The sequence below is a fragment of the Anser anser genome, assembly GCF_964211835.1.
Source record: "Anser anser genome assembly, chromosome: 4".
Classification (NCBI taxonomy): Eukaryota; Metazoa; Chordata; class Aves; order Anseriformes; family Anatidae; genus Anser; species Anser anser.
Genome location: NC_139724.1, coordinates 23,734,050 through 23,748,795, shown reverse-complemented (window position 1 = coordinate 23,748,795; position 14,746 = coordinate 23,734,050). Strand labels below are relative to the sequence as shown.

At 34.4% G+C, this 14,746-nt stretch overlaps 1 protein-coding gene across 2 annotated transcripts in view; it reads left to right on the top strand.

Annotated features, from left to right (window-relative positions):
- LOC310898905 (uncharacterized protein) overlaps window positions 1–12,976 on the top strand; it is a 45,368-nt gene extending 32,392 nt beyond the window's left edge. For both annotated transcript variants that reach the window (XR_014583838.1, XR_014583839.1), the window contains 3 exons: window positions 503–734; window positions 7,917–7,989; window positions 9,209–12,976. The gene's annotated coding sequence lies outside the window, so the exon portion shown is untranslated. The remainder of the gene's footprint in view (window positions 1–502; window positions 735–7,916; window positions 7,990–9,208) is intronic.
- The last annotated feature ends 1,770 nt before the right edge of the window (window positions 12,977–14,746 follow it).

Below are 14,746 nucleotides of genomic sequence, written 5' to 3'. Positions count from 1 at the left end.
ACCATTTTATATTTAATAGCAGAAATGGCTTCATATTTTCCATCATCTCTAATAAGCTACATCAACCAGTTTCATTTTCCATCTTTCTTGTCAAATTCCTTGTTCCATCTCTCATCCAGATTTCCTTTCTGAAGATTTACAAAAGCATATCAGGTTTATTTTAGAAATGACCAATGGTCACATACAAAACAAGCAATTTTGTGGTTAGAACTGATTATGATAAAAACAGATCACTTGTTGAGTCAAAGCAAAGAACTAGGAATCTGTAAGCATGAGATTTTCAGTCTCACAGAGGGTGTATTTGCCCACATTTTTGAATTTTTTTTGAAGGAGTCAATAACTCTAGACTTGGTCAGAAATGTAAAGTAGGTACAGTTGCTTAAAGGAGGCACAACTCAGAAATCCTGGGACAGATTAGATAAAATGGTTTGGAGGAGGAGGAGTGCTTCTTCAGGTGCTGGAACAGATATCCACACTGCAGCCTGTGGATGCCCCTAAACAGATGAGCAGAAGAGTATTTTCCGAAGGATCTGTGGCCTTGAAGAACCCACAGTGGAGCAGTCTTGAGAGACAGCAGCTCATGGAAGAGCCTATTCTGGAACATGGGAAAGCGTCAGTGGCTGCAGAGAGAAACTGCAGCTACCATATGCTCCCTCCCCTCTGTGCTGCTCAGGGCAAGGGTGGTAGATGACTTGGAAATGAAGGTGTGAAGTTGCGCACAAGAAAAGAGAGAGGTAAGTTGTTGTTTTAGTCTGTTTGTTTCTCAGTACCCAAATCTATTTTAATTGACAATGAATTAAAATATTTTTCCCAAAATTGACTTGTTTTTGTTTGTGATAGTCATTGGTAAGCAATCTCCCTATTTTATCATGACCCCTGAGCTTTCTCATCCTATTCTCTCACCCTACCCCCGTAAGGAGGGAGAATGAGTGAGCAGCTGGGTGGGCATTTGGCTGTTAGTCAAGGCAAACATATCATGTGTTCTTAGATGTAGATTAATTGTGAGTCTATAATACTTTGTCTGGGCTTAATTATGATCTATTCACCTGTGATGAGTACTATACTACTATAAAAATTTTGCTTTCAGTATCTGTTGCAAGTTTTCTGGGGGAATGCCTGCACAGCGCTTCCATAGGTGTAGCTTAAGTTTCCATTTCCTCATGTATATCTTTGAGGTGCAGGGGTCTGTTTTCAATAAAATCCTTTGAGATCTACATATGGAAACCAGTATATTTGAGCTGAGTTATTAGTTTTTGCTGAATGAGCATAGATCGTAATAAAAGATGTCAGAAACTGATGTAATGTTTGGAAATTTAGTGGGATATATTTTCTTCTTGATAGGCACGTATATTTCCTATTAATGCTAATAGGAATTATATGTGTGCATCAAGAGAACATACCACTTTGCATGTAAATTTCACATTTTATTTTACAAAGGATATGTAACCCTATTATCACCAGGATCTTAGTGTTGGCACAAAAATTTGTCCCAGCTCAGTTGGTTATAATCAAACATTAAAATGATCTAGCTGAGCCTAATTGTATTTTACCTTCCCACCACTTTTGTAATGAAAGTACTTTAATCCAAAGCATTTTCTGTGTCATGTGGATGAATAAATAGCGTCTTTCTTGAAGTTAAGTTGCTTCTAAACTCAAGCTAATAAAACTACTTACTTCCATTTCCATCAGAGTTACAAGTACAGTTAAAAGGGTTACAAAATTTAGATTTGAAACATTATTCTTCAGCAAAAGAGATTGGTAAAATACTATATCCTTGATTTTGAAGGTATATTCTAAAGCTGATACAAAATGGCATCTTTTATGAATTTTGTATTTGATCTAGAAAGCACGTTTGTTTGTTTTTGTTTTGTTTTGCATTACACTGATTTTTATTTATTTATTTATTTATTTACACAAGGTATGTTAAGTCCATGGTTGCAAATTTTAAATAACACAAAGTCTTGTGCAAAGGATGTAATTTAGGGTAACTGTGACTGTAGCTCACAAGCTGCATGAGAATTAGTGATAAGATTAAGATATTACTTCTCCCTTAATGATTTTCTTATTTGTAAGAAATTTCTTCCTATTTTGTTTACTAACCTGGCCAGTTACACCAGAAGCAGCTCCCTCTTCCCTGGTACATTCAAAAAGTGAGCTTCACATAAAGGAAAATTCAAATTCTGGACTTATGTCTGATTCAGTAGTCATTTATATTTTCATTGAAAATAAACTTGCAAATGTACATGGAATTGCAAACACCCTTTTATTGATATTCTGACAGAGAAAAGAATCCTAAAAAAAAGAAAATTAGATTTTCAGATTTTCCCATAGATAAAGCTGGAAAATCTGATTTGAATATGTCTGAAGTGTTTTGCCTTGCTAAATACACATCAGTTTGAGAAAACAGGCTTTTATATCTAGTATCAGCAGACCCAGGATGACTCAGCAGACCTCATGGCAAGGAGCTAGCCCAAGAGATCTGGCATGAGTCAGGACTTTCACTATTATCAGCCTCATTTCAGAACAGAATATCTCTGAAAAACATTTACATCTCAGTGTCTCAGTGAAAAAAAAAAAAAAAAAAGGTTAAAAATGATAAACTATGTCAGCAGCTGGCAAGACCCAATTGCTTTACTTGCTAATCAAGCCAGAAGCATTGTAAAGGTAAGATAGGAGAGTACAGCATTTGGACAATACCTGGAGAAGATCTAAGATCTTCTACCATATAGAAGTGAGAACTGATGTTTCAGCTTTTTTTTACAGGTGGAAAAATAAATAAATGTTCATTAGTTCATTTAAAATCACTGGACCTGTTTAGGATTTCATTCCTAATTCTGTAACTTGAAGACAAAGGAAAATTTACAATTGACAGCCTAGGTGCAGGGTAGCTTTTACGTCTAGCTAGAGGTAAATACTACTTTGTGATTTTGACTTCCAGTTATTTCTTCTGCTGGCTGACATTTTTTGTCTTGCTTCTCCATGAATTTATTTATTTATTTATTTATTACCATCTGTCTTGTACTGATTCTACTTCTGAGTGCTGGGTCAGATCCTAAGAAATGCATGCGGCTGAGATTACTCCAGCAGACCTGCTGTCTTCATTATCCCATCAGTGGAAAATTTTAATTCTTTTTTAATAAGGTCTACACCCTAACTGTCCTGTGAAAGTGTTTGTGTACACAAGAGTCTTAATGCACTACAAAGGTTTCTACCAATATTAATAAGGCAAAAAAAAACACACAAAAATATTTATGATAATATAACAATATTAGCACGATCTTTTATTTAAATAGATACCTTTTTTTTTTTTCTTTTTAATATTCATATTCCTTTATTCTGAGTTTGGAAAACAGGATATATAAAATTACTGCCTTGGTTCAAGAATCACTATCACTGTTCCCTCAAAAGTATTTGATTTTTAAAAAAATAAAAAAATTATTCTGCATATCCATTTTGCTGAAGTATAAGGGTAATAAATCTGATCATTCAGAAAAGCCACAACCTGTCAGACTCTAAGTCCTCTCTTCTCATAATGGCATAAAAATAAAAAGAAATGATAACCTTTCAGCAAAAAAACATTAAAACAAACTGTAAAATTTTGTAGTGGGTACTCAACATTTTAAAAGATAATGGAATTATTATTTATTAGTAAAAAAAATGCAGAAAGTATGAAATTCCATATTAAATTCTGTAAGTTTTCAAATAAAATTCTATAGACCTCTGTGCAAATACTGGTCACATGAAAAATCTCATTAGGCAAAACTTGTGTTATTTGCAGCTAAACTTGTGCACAAATTTTGGAATAATCTTGAATTAAATTTTTATAAAGTGCTATTATATTCCTCCCTAGGAAATCCTTTAGAAACTTCACTCTAATTGCTGATCCCAGTGTAAATTCAGGCATTGAACAAATTTTCTAGGGACTCTATATCCTGGATATTCTGTCTTCTCTCAAAGGTCTACTGTACACCAAATTTCATGAAATTTCCAATGTGGAATTTGGATAGAGACTATGTGGTCTTCTCTTTGCAAGAGCCAGCCAGAGCTAGTGTAGGGAATGCTTTCTCAGTTATCTGAATACACCAAGGTTGTAAGCTACAAGCAGTTGCCCATTGGAAAAAAAAAAGTTGTCAAGAAGATCCTCATAGAAAGATATACAGAATGTCCCATAAGGCTCAGTGAATGTATGGTTTCGGAGGGAAAAGTTATATATAAAGAAGTAATGAAAAATGACAATATATATTTACATTCTATTTTTCTTTTTTTCTGTCAGAAACGTCAAGCATTTTTCTGCATAAAGCCAGTCTTTCATATCTAATAGAAGACTTAATAGTTATGCAAAATAATAAGATTTTCAACCTTATGACTATTCTTATTACGTAAGTTTCTTTTAAAGTTGGATTGGAAAGTTTTGGTCATTCTATTAACTCTCATTTACTCCATGGCTATCAGTGCTTCCCTCTTAGGAGAGACAGAGCTAAAACACTGGAATAATTACTGGTCCTAATCAGTCCAGAAGTTGAGCCAGAACGTACTGTGAAATAAGAGCATCTGTAGTGTAAAACAAATCATAAAAGACTTCAAAAAATGAAAGTTAAATTCAAACCAAGATGGCCAAAACATATTCTTCCTGTTCTTCCACTCTTAAAAGTGGGTTAGATTATTTGGGTATATGAGACAATGTCTATATTGTAAAACAAAGATTAGCTAAAAAGGTGTCAGCCAAATCCTCTACCTAGTTCTGGATTGGAACCAAATCTGAACTTTCATGAGGGTCTGAGGTTCTATAAACTTAATTCTTCATTTCATTCCATGTGAAATGCTCTGAAAATTCATGCCTTTATCATCTTCTTGCTCCAGTTAACAGCCATATTTTTCAGCTGTGGTCTAGACCTGCAGCTGGGATCAGAATTTGTAGATATGAATTGATTAATGCAAACCTTTGTGTGCATAATTTTCTAGCACTGCTTCCATTAAAGCAATTTGAAATAATCTGCCCAGTTCTCTGCTTGTTAATACTAACACTCCTCGGATTCTGTAAAATAAACAGATTATTCTACAATTGCTAATGGGAAACAAAACCATGAATTTCTTTTTAAAATGAAGCCTTAAATATTTTTTGTGGATGTCCGCTTGCATTTCTGTGTTAGCTATTCAATCAAATCTCTTGGTATCATGCTGTTTTACTGAAGAATTTCTGTTAAAGGGGCTATGGTTTCTGTGTGGACATTTAGGAGGTCAGATAGCTGTTGCCTCAGGAAGTAGGGCAATTTTATCCATATTAATGCTCTTTAACATTAGCTGATATAAAGCCCTTTGTTTTGCAATATTTTTGTCTCCTGTATTGGAGACCATTTCTTCTAGTTACTGCTATTAGCTATTTTCTACTAGCTACACCAATCTCCAGTTGGTGCCCAAGCCTAATTCTTCTCTCTGATAAGCATCACTACAGAAAATGATTAAAATGACCAGTCACAGGAGAAAGGCTCCTCTAAAGCTCTCACTGATTTAGGCTGAGAATGTATCTCTGTATTCCAGTCCTTCTCCACAATGAACTTTTCAGCTGTTTGAGATTCTTCCAAAATATCCTTTTTCTTTTTAATAATTACATTGAAAATAATCCTAGCACATTTACTGTGACACTAATATACCTCAGGGCCACCTTCTTACTGCACAATTTACCTACAGCATTCATTAATGGCTGAGAAAAACACACCCTGTCATGGCTTACTACAACCTAACAGACTTAAATTGCATCCAGGAAGCTGACAGGCCAGTGCATTATTAACTGAGCCGTTGAGACCCTTTAAACTGTATTGTATGTAAGTTTATAGCACAGGGAGTATAGAATTTTAAGCTTGCACATTTTAATGTATTTAATTTGCCTCAGTCTGCAGTTTGCTTTGTGAACTGTTAATCTTTTCAACCGATACAGCAAAATGTCACTGTATTCATTTGCGGAATATAATAGGCTTACATCCTGAAACAATAAAGTTATAATAGCCTGCCTGCTGCCTAGTGAAGTTATACAAATTCAGCATGTACAAGGTGTTGTGTGTCCTACTTACCCTCCAGGTTTTTAAAACTTATCTTCTCATACAAATGCCTTGAAAATCAGTGGCACACATTATTTTGCTGAGAAAAAGCCAAGTAAATGTCATGGATCAAGCTCTGCTGAATTCTGTCTCTCTCTGGAATTACTTTTGGTACCTTTGATACTAATTCCTCCTTGCCACCTCCACCCATGACAAACGTAAGCTGAAATCAGGGACATCAAGATCTGTTCTGCACCCTCAATACATGCAGTGGTCTGGAACTGACGGGTGATTCCCCCTCTTATGGTGGTGGCAGGAACCAGCAGCCAGGTAATTACAGATCTTAGGGAAGAAAAACTGCTGCGAAGCTGTTTGGCCTCCAAAAAAGACGTTCTGCACACTCTCTTAAGCTTTACCTGTATTATATTTGCCCTATATACTTTCTCCTGACCAGTTCTGCAAAAATGGTAATCTTTCATTTCCTACAAGTATTATGAAAAGGACAATGTGATCTTTGTATTCATGGTGGGATCACAGCGTTTTGAATAGTAATGAATCATTGCCTGCAACAGAGAATCCTGCGTGTGAAGATTAAGATGGTAACACTAGTAAAGAACATACTGACAGTACCCATGCTATCATATGGAAAGAAGATTATGTTTCATAAGACTTTTCTATTTATTTTTCTAATAAGTCTTGTTGGAGAACTATTGTATTGGTTGTTTCTATTGTACAATTTCCATCCTGAGGAGTGAAAATGTGTCATCTCACAGTGAATTTCTGTCAGTTTGCTGACTGACACTGCAGTTGTACTTGGGCAACTTTATGTTCAGTCTATGAAGCGTTTAGTTGACCTGCAGGGCATATTGCAAAGCCTGTCTTTTTTAAAAAAGGTTATCTTTCTGCCAGAGTGGAAGGTTCATGAGGGTTCTTTGTCCATAGCAGGAATGATGTGTGGGTTACCTGAGCTTTCACACTTAGATACTGTTAAAGATTCTTTAGAAAAAGGATCTGGTAATGAACCAAAATGCAAGGAAAGAAAAAGAAACAAACAACAACAACAACAAAAACTCACACTTTCCAAATGAAGTCTATGTTTTCTGGATCTTTTCTACTCATAGTGATTAATTAAAATGTAGCCCGAAGCAGAAGAAGGTCATGCATCTCCGTCCACAACTAAACAAAATCTTTAGGGAAGAATCAATAAAATGAGCCCTGGCTGATTTTATTAAAAATGTAATGTAAACAAAAAGAAGATCCTCTAAACTAAACTTAATACATTATTTAAAAAAAAATAGATGTGGTGATAGAATGGAAATTTCTGGGTATCTTGACCTAAAGTGGTTCTAAAGAGGAGAGGGGATCCAAAAGGGAAAGATGACAATTATGGGAAGGAGGTAAGAGATCTACACTGATTTTTCTGACAACATAATTGTCCAAAGCCTGTACAAACCTATTTCTTGTGTCTTGTTGGACATAATTTCAAATAACCTGTGAAAGCACAAATTTGCTTATTTAACAGCACTGATTATGTAATCTTTTAAGTTTCTTTACTTGCATATTGAGTTCAGAGATTTCTGTGGCCAAGTACGATTAATCTGAAACATTCAAGTATGTATCTGCTAGCTGCTAATGAATTAATTAATTGAATATTATCTGGCACTGGATTGTACATGTTCCTTTTTAGCCTAGTGGACTTTGGGCACACTGGGTAACAAAACTTCCCAAGATACTAATTTTGATTCATAGGAACATGATTATAACTTTTAAGGTCTTAGACAGTGCAATCTTAGAAACATTAATTATTAGGAACTGATTGCTACATTTTGTATTTTTATGTCTACTATAACCTCTTGATTTATTCCTTTGATATTATTTCAGGTTCAGCAATCAATGCTGCTTTTGAGGTTCTTATCAGCTGAATGAATTTAGTAAAGTACAAGACAAAATTATTGTAAGTAAAATCATTTCACATTTTTTGCTGAAGTTGGGGTCAAAAAGAGTTCTTAAATAAAATATTTAAGAACTGTTTGAATGAGGACCCAGTGAGGATGTGGGAAAATTACATTTTTTCTTAGACTGTTTTAACATCAAAGGTAGCATTGGAGTGAGGGATAGTCATTAAAAGCTGAATTTCTGAAAGTGTCTGTCTTGTGCACTTAAACACATTTCAGTCGAGTGAAATAATTTAAAATCTGAAGTGTGATCCAGAATCACGTATGTCAATTACCATGTTGTCTGTGATATTAAAAATGTATGCAGCTGGAGGCTTAATTATATGAGATATCTCAGAGTTAGAAACACTTCATCATTTCCCCCCTTTTTTTAAAGTGTGGTCTTTTTACATATTGAATGCAAATAATCCTCAAAATGAAGGGAAAGGTTCTTCTCTCATTTGATGCTATTGAAAGCCAGGATAGCACTAGAGATTTGCAAAAACTATAAAATATTGTTTTGCTGGTGGAATTCCATTACCTGATGGTGATGTTGATTGACTGAATTTAATACTTTCTCAAGTGGAACAAAGACTTTTTCATGAAGAATTAGTTAAGACAGTGTCTACTGCATTTGTATGTCTACATCACTATAAAAAGTAATTTTTACATCAAAATGATCAGTGCAAAGTCTTGAACCATCTTCATGTTTGTTTAAAACTGATGCATCTGTTTCCTTTTCCTAACTTAAATCACATTTAAAAAGTAAACCTAATGCTACTGAAGTTAAAATGTTGTTCACTGTTCTGTTGTCTCAATAGCCCAGTACTGTATTGACCTTATTAAGTGTAGGAATGGTAACTATGATCTATCACTATTCATAATGACAAGTCACTGTGTCTTTCCTTACATCATGACGTGAGCTGAGGTCAGAAGAGATGTTTTAGCTGGTGGCCTAGGGAGGAGTAGAAGAATAGGAGAACTGTCTTCTGGGCTTTTTGAGTCTGAGAGGCACCTCTCGCTTGATTCTGGAAGAATAAAACTCAACCCCAAAGCTTAGCTGTTTTGGCAGTGAATGCCAGTACAAAGAAATAAATTTTCTCTTCTAATGGTCTTGGTGAATATCTATGTAAGAAATTCTATATTATTATTATTATTATTATTATTATTATTATTATTATTATTATTATTATTAATTTGCAATGGGCAATATCTTATATAATATCTTATATATTACAGAGGAAACAATGCAGAGATACAGATTTTCTGAGGTCACAGGGACAACAGTAGAATAAAGAGAGCTGAAGTATGATGCACTCCTACCAAGAAGACTGGAATTTTTTTTTACTTGGATTTGATTAGTTAGCTTAAGGGACCAAGAGCTGGACTGCTTGAACTGTGATAGTATGAAGTGTTAGCATCAATTTTAAAGTAACTTTTATTAATATTATTTAACAGTATTTCAGTATTCAACACCTGAAATTCAGTCTTCAGGATTCCATTCATATCATCCACACAGATGATCCAAAGATTTTTTTTTAATCAGTTGATTTTGTTCATGTGAATTATGATGAAATATAAAGTGTTGTGGTTTGTTTGTTTGTTTGTTTGTTTTAGAAATTAAAGGAAAAGACTTGTGAATCTGCAGACTTCATTTCATACAAGTTCAATATTGCTTATTCTCTTTTTTTTGTTTCCACTCTTTTGTTAACTGTGATTATTCTCTAAGAGAAAAAAAAAAAGAAAAAAAAGAATACTTTAAATAATACCCAACCTGTTGATAGACATAGCCAAGAACATTGTTTTCCAGCTGCTTTTGGAAGTACAGTTTCCAGAAGGTTTCAATTCAAGTTAAAAGAAGGCCAGGAGTTCTTGATTTCCTTTAAGTTAAAAACAGTATTTGAACTAACCAGTCATCCCATGCACCCTTATTTCTGAGTACCTCGTTTCGATTTACAGGATTGCGTTGCTTCAGAAGCTACTGGAAACCTGGTCAGAGGCTTGAATGTCACCTGAAAATGAAACTTGGCTTTTATAATCTGATTTAGGGCTTGAAATATTTTAGTTTGTGTGTCTTGCATTTAATCCACCTTATTGATTTAATAATACCTTAAAACGTTTACTCATTTCCTTTAGTCTCCGTAGTTTTAGACAAAAACTGGAAGAAAACCTGTCTGTGGTTGAAACTATAAAGCACACTGGTTCAAAGCGAAACTGTAGTTCATACATCAACATGGAATTGGAATGTGCTTGTTAAGACTCTCACAATAGCTGACATTGGCCTTTATTATTAATTATTATTGTTGTTGTTGTTGCTGTTTTTATTATTATTTTCCTAGAAAGAAAAAAAAAAAAAAGATGTTACCAAAGTTTAACAGTCAAGCATATCTCTGGCCCATTTTCCAACAGAACTGCATGGAAAATATAGTCCTATGGTCTTCCTTTCAACTTTTAAGGAAACAATGTATTCAGGCTTAACTAAGAACATGTTTTATTCAAAACCATAAGCAGTTCTCTATCCTACACAAAAACTGAACTTTAACAGCATCTCTGCTAGGTCATAAATCTGTGTAAGAAGAGTTCATATGGACAATGTGTGCTGACTTTTAGCTTCTTACTGCAAGCCCGCATATGTTGTATTTATGTTTAGCTCAGGTAGGGGTTAGCTGAGATAGATGATGGTTATTTTATTTAAAATTGATATTCTAGGAGGACCAAGAGGCAAACTACCATGAGGCACTTTACAAATAGAAAGCCAATGACAGCTTCTGTCCCACAAAATTTAAAATTTGCCTGTGATTTGTGACAATTAGAGGAACTGCCTGTAAAACAGCGAAATGAAAGACCAATTAATAATGACAGCACATTTCCAGCAGAATTCAAAAGCAATTCAACAAAATCCTGCAACAACTTTGACCATAAATAACAATTTTTGAGCTCCAGATTGTCAGAACATACACGTCTACAAAATATTAGTCTCTGACCACCTTATTTTTCTGTCCACTGAATTGCATGGTCATCAACACTTGGCAAAATATTTCTGTGTTACTGATCCAAACTTATTTTGGAACAGACAAGGGCTTTGACACTGTGCAGCTGAAGACAATTGCTGAATCCACAGAGGGCTCTCTTAAAATACATTCATGTTTCTCTTAGAGCCAGCAGTCATGGTTATGATGACAGGTGACCTAAGAAACCTGAATTTCTGCCAGCACATTCTTCCGTCCTATTATAGGTATTTTTCACCTGATGTAGGTTCTCTGGTATGAACTTCTCTGAAATTTACTAACTTTATTGTAAGTGGTATCTTTCTAATACTGGCAACACCTTCATACATTTTAATGAGCTGCCCTGAAAATAATAGACTTTTGTCAACTGGTTCAAAATATCTCAGCTCTGAAAGGAATATTTTGCATCAGCATCAATTCATAGACTCATATTCGCAGCCTCTCCTCTTTTACATCCTAGAGGAAAAAATAGCTCATTCTCATCTAATGTGGCAAGAGACATGGTTTTGTTGTTTTGTTTACCCTCAACTTATGGTTTATTTGTGTATCAAACTAACTCATTCTATTTTTAGTTATTTATTTTGTGCTACAACTATATTCTAGATTACTACGTTCCTCCCTATGGCTCCTTTCCAAGTAAGTCTGTTGAGCCAATGTAGCCACATGATAGCCTAATGAAATGCTGGCACGCACTTAGCAGTAGTTTTCCAGATGTCAGTGGGTTATTTCAAAGAATACAAGTTTTTAAAAAAATATTACAATAATAAAAACATTGGTCCCAACAGCTACTCATATGAGCTGATCTCTACTTCCACATTTGTATGTACGAAAATGGGACATCTGGTACACAAAACAATGGCAAGGAGCTCTATACTAATGCTTGATTAGAACAATGCCTTATTCAATTCTTTTTTTCTCTTTCTGTTTTGAAATGTATAGTACATAAGTAATACACTACATATTAAAATATGACAGGCAATAAAAAATCAGGTTGTATGATATTTTTGTTATTCTTATCTAAGTTCTGCTCAGATAGATAGGCCTAGTACAATGTACCTTACTATCCTGATTGTCAATGAAATGAATACTACAATTATTAAATAAATATATGCTGAACCAGAACAGCTAACCAAAGAAACCTTGAAAGACTGGAATTATTCTTCTTCTCCAACACAAGATCCATCAATACAGCAACTAATTTCCTTAAACACTCTTAATGCACTATTAGAACTATATATTTAACTATATTAGAAATATAGTCGTTAGAAAAATTTTATGGATTGCATACGTGCACTGACCATAATTCAGCAAAGTTCTTAGCATTTATTTATATCTAACCATGTGGTAAAGCACTCTCGGTAACTTCAAATATACCACCCTTATTCATAAAGTTAAGCATTTATTCAGATGGCCTAGTGAACTAAGAAATTAATCATTTGTGAATTTTGAGATCATACGTTAAAAGTTATTGACTTTAGTGGAGAACAAATTGTTACCAAAAAGAACATTAAAACATGATCTAGAATACTGCAGTAGGAATATATTTTTTATTACATTGCCTGGATGAAAACTTGAGTTCATATAATCCCATCCTGGAAAAAAATAATCTAATAAAGGAGCAAGTCCTTAGCTAGGGGTTGCAAAAGTCGATAGCAATGACATTTTGTGAAACTTCACACATACTGGAGACACACATCTATATGGGTTTTTAATACAACACTCAATATTACAAGCATTAGACAAAGTGTCTAACATAGTATTATCAGCACTAGAAAATACCCCATGCACATATGTTGGCATAACTACATCTTTGTGAGGTTTACTGTGCCTTTTGTTTTGAAAATATTTCTCCACTCTTTTACAGACTTTCTCTGAAATATATCAGCAATGTTAAGTTTTGCAAGAAAATCTTGAGAAAAACATTTGGAACTTTTCACCAGAATATTGTAGCACCTCATGTTTTGTTTTGTTTTGTTTTGTTTTGTTTTGTTTTGTTTTATTTTATTTTATTTTATTTTTTTATTTTATTTATTTTTAATAGCAGGGAAAGTAGAAGCTTATTTTTAGGTAATGCCTAATGTCTTGTTTTTCAGCAAGACACTTGCATTGCCTAAATTACATTCCAGCTGAACTGATATATACTAAGAGGATCACAAACAGTTGCTTTAGTCTTCACAGTGGTCAGCTGAACCAAAAAATCATGGAAGTAGATTGGACAGAGAAAAATTGAAAAGTATCACGATCTGAAATTAAATGGCCATTACTTCTCCTGTTTTTCCTGTTGTCTTGTCATGCTGTGGAGTTGTGATGCAGAAGGCAGGCTGCAAAACTCAGTCAGAAATTCTGTCCTGGTGCAGACCTGTTCTCTGGTTTCTTTTGCAGTGCAATGACCCGAACTTTCTGTTCTGGGTGTCCAAAATAAAATTAAGATTTTATTTCAGGTTCTCTGCTGGTATAAACTAATGCAGCATCATCAAAGTCAGTAAAGCTTTGCCTATTTACAAGAGTGGAAAAATTAGTACTCTCTCTGTAGAGATCTCGTAGTTCAACTATCATGGAAGACTGATTTCCTGTCAATAATAAATGTCCTCAGTATCCTACACAAGTCTTCGGTTTATCGCCTCTGGACATTTTTTAATAGCTGCAAGTCTCAAGACGGAAGCAGATTTTTATGCTTTATTTTGAAGGGTGAGGATTGTTCAGAAAACATACTTCCTGAGCTGCCCAGGGAAAAGACTATTATAACACTAGCGTGGTTCAACCTATCAGCCTAACTTGCGTAAGAAAAGAAACTTACTTCTTTGTAACTTGTCTTTCATTTTCACATCCATTTGTTCAAAGACATCTGAAAGTCCCTGAGCACTGACCTGAATAAAATGAAGAAGGAGGCTAATAGAGTGTTCACCTACAGTATTGTTTCCTCTCTTGTTATTAGATGGATATGACCCTGTCTTTGATCTTCCTGCAGATGGTACAGCCAAGGGTGCCTGGAATAAAGAGTGGCACACTCCTCCTAGGAGGAAAGAAAGAAAGAGGAGTAGAGTGGCAATATGCAGAAGCAAGAAAATGTTCACTGTGGTAATTACAAATGACAAAGATAAATGAGTAAGAATGTATAAACACGTTCCTCAGTGGGTCCTTAAATAGGTAGAAAATGTAAATATGCAGCATGGGAATCTCTGAAAGTAAGGTGAAATTACACTGAAATAAGTCCAGGAATTTCACTTTGATTCAGTAACTTTGTAAGTGAAATGATTAAAGAAATGCAATGTTTTTACTTTGTTTCTATCTCATGGTGGTTTTTTATGTACCAGGACACTGCCTATTTTTCAAGGGTGTATCTACTTATTTCTGACTGCTTGTCAAACACTGAACCTATGTCTATTGTCCATAAACAGTGAAACACTTGCTGAGAGACATAAGGGAGAAATAAGATAACTGCGTTGCTGTGTAAGACAGTATTTCAGAGAGGACATGCTACTTACTTGATTGAACAGACTACATATGTTAACTTCCTTACTGTATTTATCCAAGTGTCTTTATTTATTTCTCAGCTAGTTATTTTTTTAACTATGCAGTCAAAAATTTGAAGGAGCACTATTATCCCTTTGACATGAGAGCAGAAAATTCAAAGAGCTGTTGTTGATCCTTTATTTATTTATTTTTAAGTTAAAGAAAAACTCTATATATTTTTAAATAAAAATGGACAATTCTTTCTAGATTATAAAACATGTACAACTGGAGCAGGATTTGGCCATGTGTTTGCAAG